Here is an 11,502-nt window from a genome sequence, read left to right as displayed (position 1 = left end):
AGAAGTGATAGCTTTCTTTTCTTCCCTTTTTCTCTGCTCCCTCTCCCCTGCAATCACCCCGATCACTTTCCCTTACTGACCTACCTCTTTTGATGCCCCTGCTGTCACCAAAGTGACATTCTGCATTCCCTCTGCTATTTGCCTGCCTTTTCCCTATGTATGATGAGAACTCGGGTAAGAATGGACTAATGGTGGCCCGTTGTTCTGGGGAACTTAGTTAGGAAAGATAAAGAGAAGAGTAATTGAGATGACAGAATCAAGGATTGTTAGTGATGGAAAAAAAAAAACCTATATGGTAGAGACTCTTACCATTTGCTTTATCTGATTCTACTCTCATTCCATGTAGAAGAAAGTATTATTCCTCCCTACTCACCTTGTGATTGCAGTGGGGTCATGTGAGTCATCCTGGACTATGAGTTGTGGGCCATGGTGATGTTGCATCACTTCCAGCACAGAGCATTTAGTTGCTGGTGCAAGGTCCTTCAGCCCTGGTCTTGCCACCGAAGGTGAAGTCTGAAGTGTTATGTTGAGACAGGACATCATAAAATAGTATTGATTGACTATATGGAGCGGGACCGACAATGGGTACATAATGTGAACAGTAAATACACTTTTGTTATTTCAAACTACTGTAAGTTCGAGCATGTACATTACCACAGAATAACAGATTGAATATAACAGTCCAATCATTGGCTTTCATTTTGTATTGACAGAGAATAATCTATAGAATATAGCAGTCTAAGCCTTGATTTTCATGTTGTGGCCTCTTGAAAAGGGGTGGGTTTTTGGCCTTAGTAAACAAGATATTTTACAGATCTTTTAGGAAGCAGCACCCAGACTGGGAGACAGATCTGTGAAATGTGAGTTTTAGCTCTGGCTCATCTACTGACTAAATGGTTCTAATACAGAACCATTTCTGTATTGTTCATGGCTGTATCCCAAGTATCTAAAATATGTTGAATAAATGAATCAACACTCCCATATTCCAATTGTTAGAACAAGAAAACTACTGAGGTTAGTCAAACCCTCTGAGTCCTAACTTTTCTCATCTTTAAAATAAGAGCTAGTATCTCCCAAAAGATGGAAAATATATCATCAAAGGCACTTGCCACTCAAAGATCCTTGCTACTCAAAGAGTAGTCCAATAATCAGCAGCATCAGTATCACTGGGATTGTGCTGGAAATGCAAGCTCTTGAGTCCCACCCCAGTCCTACTGAATCTAATTATGCATTTTTAACAAGATCCCCTAGATAATTTCTATGCACATTAGAGTTAGAGAAATAATCATTTAGATGGTACTAGGACTCAACATTAAATGGCCTGTAATCACATAGTGGGAAGGTTATTCCTTTTCCAGTTATCATTCAACTTTTTGGTTACTTTATGGAGAAAGTTTGATGTCAATATCTTTAACACCTTGCTAACAGCTGCTAATATCCTTTTTAACAAGGAGAAAGCAAGCCTTAGGTTCCTGGGTAGGCAAAGGTATTTATCTTGACTATAACAGCATTGTTTTATTCTCATTGTGTTTGTTTAAATGGTTGCCTTGTATTCATGGCAACTGATACCAGTTTTCTATTTAAGGTAGTGATGAAAACCTCTTTAAAATAAATTAATTTAGAAAAGTGAATGTAATTAAGGGAAAGAAACACATAATAAATGGGAAGAACTCTTTGCTTTAGTGATTCCTTCCGTGTAAAGGAACTCCATTGGTTTGACAATCCTGACCTCTGTCTTGCCTCCATAGTTTCACTGATTAGGCAACTTTATTTACTCTGCATGGGGTAGGGGTGGGGAAAGTGTAAATTTAGGAATCAAATGAGCATTCTTAGGTCAACATTCTCCTTCTTCCTTTTGAAATTTAAATACTTAGAGGATAATTTACTCATAGATAATTTGCTTATAAATTTCCAGTCCAATTGGTAGGATTGTAGCAGCAGGTTGTTTGTTTAATAGATCTTTATGGTGTGCCTATGGTAACGCTAGGTTCTGGTTGTGTGCCTTATTTTCTGTCTTCCTGCTGCTCAAAGGTACTGCTCCTTTTGAAAAGTTCCAGACCAGCCTCTAGTCAGGCTATCACAGTGTCTTTGGTTTCTCAGCTTCTGAATCTGCTCAGAGGTAAGAGTCAGGGGTACTGATGAGCTTGGGGTCCTTTTAGAAGAAAGCATCAGGTACTCATTTTCATTAATCATGAGACAAAAATGGAGAATTGTTTTTAAGGCATCTGGCCAATTGCCTCATGGCCTAACCACCATCCATTCAAGCAGGTCAGTCATGAGGGATTGTAGTCATTACCCTTTTCATGACCCTATTTTGGCAAAAGGCCCTAGATAAGAGTGCTCTGCTGTTTCCCTGGAGAGTAATCGCTTTTGTCTCTGAGCTCCACATTTGCTTATGTTAGTTCTCTATCACTTAAGTGGTGCCCCTTTATTCTTCATTATATTGCTCTGTTGTATTTCCATCATGATACTTAACTCCACTGCTTTGTTTACTTGTTTATGGTCTGATCCCCTGCTCTAGACTGTAAGCTCAAGGAGAGCAGAACCATTTCTGCATTGTTCACAGCTGTATCCTAAGTGTCTAGAATATGTTGAGTACATGAATCAACACTTCCACATTCCAACTGTATGAATAAGAAAATGAGGATGTGTACTTTAAAGATCTAGTTAGTAGTCACTTTGTAAGATCATTGTTGAACTCTGGAACTGAGATTTTCACCAATTGTTGCGGCCGTGCATGGCTCTAAATACAAATTTTTGTCTGCTGCATTCTATTTCTTTGTTCATTAATGCTCTACTTACAGTTGGAAAGTGTTTGCAGTGACTTATGATAAAGTCAACAATCATCATGCAAAAGACAAGAGCTTATAAGTAAGGGAGGACCCAAGATGAACCTTTACAAGAAATCATTGCTAGGGTATAACTTTCTACTGCAACCTATGCAAGATCTGTTCTCTAAGCTTCCTTTTCTGCTCTTCATGGATAAAGTTGACTTGGACACTTAAAACTGCTTTGAAAAAATATATATTCAGACTCCTTGAGCAATTTCTGGTGAAACTGTCCAAAATTTTCTGAAATTTATGCTTGTCTAGGTAACTGCTCATAAAGGCATGATGGCCAAATCAAATGATTCCATGCTTATTTTTCCCTTTCTCATGTTTCTTGATGTCAGTGGAGAGGTAGGTAGGAGTCAGAAGCAGCATTTTACCTAGCCCAGACAATTTTTTCAGTGGTATAGATAGGAGCATGGTTGACACTTTCTGGTCTTTTAGCCTCCCTAAATACAAAGAGGTCCAGATTGGCAATTTCCAAAGAATATTAAAGGGAAGTACACCGGGAGATAGGACTGGAATCTGCTTAAGGTTGGGGGGTTCCAGGAGTTCCTGGTTCGTGTGAGGATTTCATTGAGCTTATTGGCAGTGGATTAGAAACACATATCATCATTCAAGCTGCTGATAAATGTCTAGAGTTCGTTCCTAGACTCCAAATGTTTTTTCTTTGAAATCAAGCCCTTTTGAATGACCAACCCAAGTCAGTTTTACCTAGCAAAGGCAGAAAAGTCTAAACCCTGCTGTCTTGAAATATAGGCACAAACTTCTCTCAGATAGTAAATATTCATAACTATTGTGATTGTGACTGGTGTTCTAAAAATGAAAGACCAGGGAAAAATGGAGATTTAAGTCAGAAATTTATCACAGAAAAAGGTGAAACAAAGAACACAGTTCAATAATCACATCCCCTGAGCTACAGGCATACATGCAGACTTAAAGAAACACACCAACCACTTTGGGAGGCGGAGGCGGGCGGATCACGAGGTCAGGAGATCGAGACCATCCTGGCGAACACGGTGAAACCCCATATCTACTAAAAATGCAAAAAAAAAAAAAAAAAAAATTAGCCAAGCGTGGTGGCAGACACCTGTAGTCCCAGCTACTCGGGAGGCTTAGGCAGAAGAACTGCATGAACCTGGGAGGCAGAGCTTGCAGTGAGCCAAGATCTCACCACTGCACTCCAGCCTGGGGGACAGAGCGAGACTCCGTCTCAAAAAAAGAAAAGAAAAGAAAAGAAACACACCAACATTTTAGGAGCTGTGTATTCTGTGACAAATCACATCTTCCCATGTCATCACCCTCATAGTTCATTTGGACTAGAATAGACTCAGGGTTTTCTTCAGTCTGTAATATTAATACTCCTTACCTTTTACAGTGACTTCTCATGCACTATCCCATCTAAACATCACAACCCTCTTATATAGAAGGCAGGTAGACATTCCTTTCCCATTCTGAAGATGAGAGTCTGAGAATTTAAGTGATTTGTGAAAGATCATATGATAAGTAGCTGGCAGAGCCTGCACTAAGTTTCCAAATTTCTGATTTTTTAACTTTACACTTTTCCTACCATGTCTTACAGCTTCTTGGTGATCCCAGGAGGTCTAATATATCCTGCAGAACTATTGAAAGCTTAAAATATGGGGATATTATCAGGCTTAGATGCTCACTGAAGGCAGTAATTAACTTGAGGTAGGTGGACTTAACCAAGACTGTCCTGGCACTGATCAAGCAACTTTCTGGGAAGAACCCGTGGCAGACCCACAACATAGAGCTAGATTGGAATTGCTCCACCCTAGAGAAGGAGTGTCAATCAGCCAGTATTATCCCCAAACACAAGATCAGTGAATTTATTTCCAAGGGTAGGAGAGTTATGTTTTTTTGCCTCCCATGTGTTTTGAGGGCTTGGACCAAAGTGCAAGAATTTATGTAGATGACTTTCCAATCTACTCAATGCTTATTAAATAATTCATTCAGTGATGTGGCCAAGCATGCCTGGGTTGGTCTCATCTAGTCCCAATCCTTTTGGGACATAACTTGGCTCTGGGACACTAATCTTAAAGGAGCCAATACAAAATATAAGCCTTCTCTCTCTCGTCTCCACTTAGACTGGTACCTGTTTAACCTGACCTCACAGATACCTCCTTCCATGTTTAAAAAGATGCTTTCACTGCATTAGCACACATCACTTCCTTCTTGCTTTGTGAAATTTATTTTAACGGAAGTGGGGGAAAAAGAACTCTCCTTTATTGAGCTCCAAATATGTGTCCAACTCTAGGCTAGGCAATTCTAAAAACATGATGATTTCTCAATCTCATGACAATCCTGCAAGGTGATTATTTCACAGATGAGAGAAGAAAAGCTAAAAAGTTAAATGCTCCAAGGTCATACAGATTGGAATCCTAATGTGTCTTCAAATCTCAAGTCTATGATCTTTGCACCCCTAAGATGTTGTGGACCCAAAGATAAATTTGAGCTTTGGAGAAGGAGGTGGGTCTTGTCTTCTTTAGGAGGAGAGGAGAAATCAATCTCTCTCATTTTTTCTTTCCAGTAGGGCTCAGGGATGTGGAAGTTTAAGAGCAAGGAAGGCTTCGCAGAGGATGAGGGAAGCTTCCAGAGGGCAGGAAGGAGGTCTGGACACCCCAGTCTAGCAGGGGCAGAGCTGTGGCAGATGCCTTCCCAACACACAGACACTGCAGAGTCCTGCTGGTCCCTGCTTTCCCACACGGCCCCCTCAGCCTCCCCGCAGCCTGAGATAAGACACTGGAGGTCATACCTGGAGGCTCAGAAGGCCAGCGAGGAGTTGTGACCGGCAGACTGGGGGGACGGGGGACGGCAGGCCAGGTGGGAGGGGGTCTGGTGCCAGGCTTGGGCTCAATATGTAAGGGGTTGGGCAGCCCACGTGACTCCAAGGAGGCGGAGACAGGCGAGCTGGAGGGAGGACGAGCAGGCGCGGGGAGGGGTTCGGGGGTGGGGGCGCAATCTGAATAATTGAGGAGCTGTTCAGCAGCCGCGGCTGCCTCCTGCCTTCCTTTGCCGCCACCACCACTTCCCATCCCAGCTAGAGAAACAGCTCCGCGCTGGAAGTGAGTTCGGCCAGCTACCAACCTCGGCAGCCAGCCCGTCGCCTCCAGCCCCCACCGGGTGAGTGAACAGCCCCCTTTGCTACAGTTTGTCCCCCTCGGCGACCCCCGCGACCCAGCGGGACCCCTGCAACTGAGATGGCCGCCTCTCCCGGAATGACCCAGGGAGCCGGAGTCACCGGGAGCGGGGGACCAAGAATATGGCGCGGAGGCCGAGGGCGCCCTCCGGGAAGGGGTTCCCTGGAAGAATGGAGGAGCTGGGTCAGGCTCTTTCTGGCTCTGGCCCGGAATGAGGCCCGGACCGCCCGCAATCTGGGGGCACTGGGCTCTGACTCGCGGGAGCTGCCGGGCGGGGCGGGGGCCAGCGCGGCTGCGGCGCCGCCAGAGCGGGAGGCAGAACGGGAGCCGTGAGCGGCGTCCGGGCAGCCTGGGTCTCGGCAGACGCCGGGCCCGTCCTGTCCCCCGCCTTGGCGCGCACCCCGCACGGGCAGCTCCGTTCTCCACCTCGGACCAAGCCCATGAAACAGAGACGCTTTTCCAGCCGCAGACCGAAGGAAGGTCGGGAACAACGTCTGCCCTTTTGCCTGGGAGCAAACTCCTCAAAGGGACTCCCGCCGAGCCCCGCTCCCCGACCAGGCCGGTGGCGCCCCGAGGGGCGTCTGTCCCCGGAGAGTGGTGACTCGCCCGGGGGCGGCAAAGAGAACGTGACGGGAGCGGTGTCTAGGGGAGCTCCCTGCCCAGAGCCCCAGCAAGGGGAGCTCTCCTGCACTGCTTCACTCCTCAGTCTCCTCTCTTCCCCCACTCCAAAACACATCAGCTCCCCTCTAATCCAAGAGGGTCAGCCTAGGGCTCCGTGGCCACCGGGGAGGAGACCCCATCCTCCTTCTCTCTCCTGTGTCACCCCGCCCGCTCCCCAAATGAGTATTTTATATTGCAATTGAAGAGTGAGCAAAGCAAAGGCAGGGAAGAGATGCAGGAAGGCAGCAGCGGGGCTCGCGTCTGTTCCTGGCACTCCTCATTCCCCCACCTGTGTGAAGCTCGTTTCCTTGAGGTTTTGAGAGGAGAGACTCAAAGGAACGGGCTCTGGCGAAGGGATCCCCGCCTGAGTGTCGGGGTACGTCACTGGCTCGAGTTGCCCAAGGGCCGTAGAATGACAACCTGCCTCCCCCTAGGTACAGGGTCTAGGAGAGCGCCTGGGTAAGGTCGCTCTCCTCCGACCGAGCGCAGGAAAAGGCGCTGTCCGCGGTGCTGAAAGTTCTCGGAGGCTGGGTGCTAATACCGCCGCAACCCGCATTCCCTGCAAGCAGAAACTGCGTTAGAACCATGTAAAGGGTTCTAAGCAAGCGATCTAGAGAAACAGATAAAGAAGGGGCTTTGCCTTTCCCGGTTTTCTACTTTCCCGGGACTCCGCCTGGGTAAAGGTTCTCGGCTTTCCTGGGTGGAAGTGCAGGAAGCGGGTGTCACTTCAGGATCCAGCTTTGCTAACTTGGGGAGCTTCCTCGTTCTACTTCCTGTACCTGAGCAGTGAGTCTTCCTGTCGGTAAAGTGTTGAAAGGCAGTTAGGGATGCTGTTTTGATAATAAACATTTCTGTGGCTTTCAGGAATCAGAGAATTGTTAGGCTACACAAAGGAGGGGCTTCATGGTTATAGCTTTTTCCTCTTCTTAGAACGCTTCTTTCCCCACTGCATGTTATTTACATGCTTTAGATAAAGATCGCTAAGCAGTCCTGTATGTTTGTTTCTTTAGCTAGTCTTTTATATTACAGATAAGATGGGGAAAGGATTGAGCCAACTTTGGGAGGCCTGGTTTGTACTGAATACCTCTGTCGGCTAGGTAATAATATTTCATTTATACTTCACAATAGCTGCCAACCATAAGTTTCACACAGAGAAGGAAACGGAAACTTGATTCCAGAGATTGGATTCAAACTCAGCTCTATTTAACTCAAAGTCCAAGCCATTTTCATGACTTCATTTTGGTATTTGGCTCTGAATAGCTATTATTGGGGATTATAGCAGGAGAATGACAAAGAAGGGAGGCCTGCTCTTCTCTTTCACACACTCTCCTCTCTTCCAACCCTTTTTTCTTTAATCCGTTCACCCACTCACTGTCATGCACTCCCACCCTCCCAACTGGTTTTGCATGTCGCTTGAGATACCACCGTTCACACAACTTCAGCTCCAATACTATGGAAACAAGTTAGAGAACTAAACCAGCAGGCTTTTCTAGAAGAGTAGCAGGGTTTCAGGAAGTCTGGAGAACTAGAGTCCACATGTACTTTCATATTAAGAATTATACTATTGAATTTTAGGACTAGAATAGCTTTGAATAACATTTAGCACCATTGTTTTACGTGAAAGAAAACTTGGAAACCAAAAGACGGTCATTAGTCTAAGTGACATGATTGAAAAATTAGAACCCAGTTAACCTGATTCCAGGCCCAGTGCCTTTCCCACTATTTCCTGGTGTCTGAAATACTCTTCCATATTGCTTCTTTGATTATATTTGACAAAAAGTCCAACATCAGTGAACTATATAAAAGAACATACCAAAAATACAAACACTTAACATACAAGCATTCCCCTTACCTTTCTTCCAGCTCCTTTGTCTTCCAGCTCTTTCCCCTCTGGTCCTACTATTCCAGTGTTGTCTAACCCGACATACCTGGGAGATATGACCCACCTTCCTCAGTAACAGTTTTCTCTGCAGCAGCAATGCGGAAATGAGAATGGTGGTGTGGCATTTCTTTACTTGCTCTATGTTGTCTATATCTCCTCTTCTATGACCTATTCTCCAAAAAATAATTTTCCCAAAATTGGTTACCCTAAGCAGCTGCCCATGTTCTCACAGGGACTTGGAAAAGGCCCTAATAAGACCTAAGGATTTTTATTTAAAAAGAGCATTATAAGTGTTGATATCTATGAAATGCTTATCACATGTGAGGCACTATGCGTAGTTTCTTCATCAATCATTTTACTGAATTATCACAATTCTGTCAAGTAGGTATCTCAATTAAAGATGTTCTTAGAGTTCTAGTTCACTCTAACATACATTGAAACCTGATATTCTGTTCATTTCCTCTTTCTTCTCTTTCCAGCTCATAGTGAAATCTCATCTTCATTAATCGGATTTTTGTATTTAATTGATAGTTCCATCCTGCTCCAAAACTTAGCATTTAGAAATTCGAATTCAATTCAAATGGCACTGTTTTGCTCTCTCATCTCTTAATATTTACCAAACATATTCTCCCCATTTGTTATTCCTTATTTTAAAATTCCCATATGCCTCCTTATTGATAATGCCAACATTCTGCTTCAAATCTTCTCTAGAGTCAATTAAGGTATAATTTGTGATTAAATACATAACTTCTTTTGTACCTCCACTAGGTGATCTGTCAAGAATGCTATTGTTGAGGTGCTCTGGGCCCTGTGAACCAGAACCTTAAACTGTCTAGAACTACTCTGTCCAACATGGTATGCTAGCCACATGTAGCTATTTATATTTAAATTTTAATTAAACTTTTAAAAATTAAAAATTTAGTCCCCCAGTCACTCTAGTCATATTTCAAGTGCTCAATAACTCTATATGGCTAATGATTACTATATTGGACAGGGCAGACATCAGAAAATTTTTACCATTTAAGAAAGTTGTGTTGAATAATGCTGCTTTAGACAGTACTAAACATACCCTCACAGCAACGAAGAACTAGGAACTGGGAAGAAGTAAGGACCTACTCTTCCTTGAAGCTTCTGCCAAGAAAGGCAGAAAAAGCCACTTATGCCTAATACATCACCAACAGCCCAAAGATACCTAAGACAATTAGGCTATGAAGGAGTGTGCATATCTTACTTAAGGAGCTGGTAGCCTCTTGAGTTTGCTTCATATGAATTCTATGTTATTATAAAGTAAAATATTCCATGAGTGAGGTTTGCTGGTTTCCTGAATTTTGACTTAGATATAACCTAAAAGTTCCAATTCAAAATCCAAGTTTATAGATAATGTGGATATGTAATAACATGTGTGTGTGTTTATCTTGTCTTAGTAATCATAGTATGGTAGACATGCAAAGAATATAAGACTTGGAGTCAGTAGTATAGGTGCCACTTACTACTTGGTGACATTATGAGGCCCTCTAGAGCTCCATTTCTCCATCGGTAAGATGTTGATGAGAATTGCCATAACTACCTCAAAGGACTATTGTGAAACTCAAAGTGTAGGCATGTGAAAGTACTTTGTAAGGAGCATGATTGAATCTGCAATGGTTTATTATTTTATACAGATATGGTACAGACAATGTACAAATAGGGTAGTTCAGGCTGAATGCATTTCTGAATGGTTTTAATCCTGATATGACTGTATTTTTGCCTTTGTTGTCATTTATTTCACTGAAAAGTAGAACGGTGAAGAAAAAAATTAGTTATTGAAATTTCTGGTTTGTTAGATTCTATTAATTGAAATACTGTGCATTCCTTGTGGTTTAGTTTATTTGGTCCTGAACATTTTCTTCTCAGGATTTAAAAAAAAAAATAACTAGGAAGTCTAAGTTGTTTGGAACAGCTTTTACCTTTCAACTAATAGTTTTTAAGTAATAATCAATAATGATCCCATCAGGTAATAGGGCTTCAGAAATAACAAAATACAAGGATTATGGATATTCCTCAGTGTGAGTGGATGAGAGGGATAATTTTTAAAATATATTCTTACTATTTACAAATTGAAATGAGCTTCTATCCATTTTCATAGATCAATTGAACAAGAATAATTCTATTTCATGCATTGATTAAACCAAAATAAAAGTGAAAGTCATTAACTTGACTGAATTATTGAGTTTGCATTAGGGATTCTAACCTTAAATAACGAGTCTTTATTCATTCTCTAAGTTGAAATCTGTTGGGGTCATTAGGAGAACCTTATGCATCTGGCTAACATTTATTCCCAAACCTAGCATCTATGATCTACTCCTGCACTTTGATCTGTGTATGCTATTTATGCTTCAAGTAAAAGTGCTTTTCAGATGCAGCCACACCTTCTATAATGGCTCACCATTTTGATACTTAAATATTTTTCTCTTATAACACAAAGATTAACACAGTGCTCAGATATTGTAGAAAATAAGCCTGGAAATGAAGCTATTCCATCAGATGATTCTTCACTGCATTTATTAGGTTGTTATCATCTTGAAAACTCAACAAAGTCACTTTATTTATTCATTCATTCATTAATGAAGCACCTGAGAATCAAGCTGAGTATGACCAAGGGCATGAGATTTTATCTCCAGTTCCAGAGATCTAGTTTACCTTTGTTAAGAGTTGACGAAGGTATAGATACTACCTTGTAAGATGCTCTCTCAGGTAAATAGTTGAGACGTACACTTAGCCACTGTTTCTGGTCAAGCATGCTGTCCTCAAGCCTTTGTTGCATATGGGACTATATTACTGAGGGAAAAATAAGCGAAGTTATCAACTCTGGCTTCTAGTAAATGGTGCTAGCTTTAACAATAAACATATTTTGCTGGATGTCATGATTTATTCATTTCATTGGACTTGTTTACCTCTTGGAAGGGCCTGGATTTTGGAAAGGGGAAAATGC

At 42.6% G+C, this 11,502-nt stretch overlaps 1 protein-coding gene across 1 annotated transcript in view; it reads left to right on the top strand.

Moving 5' to 3' along the window:
- The first annotated feature begins 5,774 nt into the window (after positions 1-5,774).
- The window catches only part of SLC7A14 (solute carrier family 7 member 14), a 122,993-nt gene continuing 117,265 nt past the window's right edge, over positions 5,775-11,502 (top strand). The window contains exon 1 of the mRNA XM_050778264.1: positions 5,775-5,972. The gene's annotated coding sequence lies outside the window, so the exon portion shown is untranslated. The remainder of the gene's footprint in view (positions 5,973-11,502) is intronic.

Source organism: Macaca thibetana, chromosome 2, assembly GCF_024542745.1.
Source record: "Macaca thibetana thibetana isolate TM-01 chromosome 2, ASM2454274v1, whole genome shotgun sequence".
In the NCBI taxonomy this organism is placed as follows: domain Eukaryota; kingdom Metazoa; phylum Chordata; class Mammalia; order Primates; family Cercopithecidae; genus Macaca; species Macaca thibetana.
This window is presented reverse-complemented; position numbering and strand designations above follow the sequence as displayed.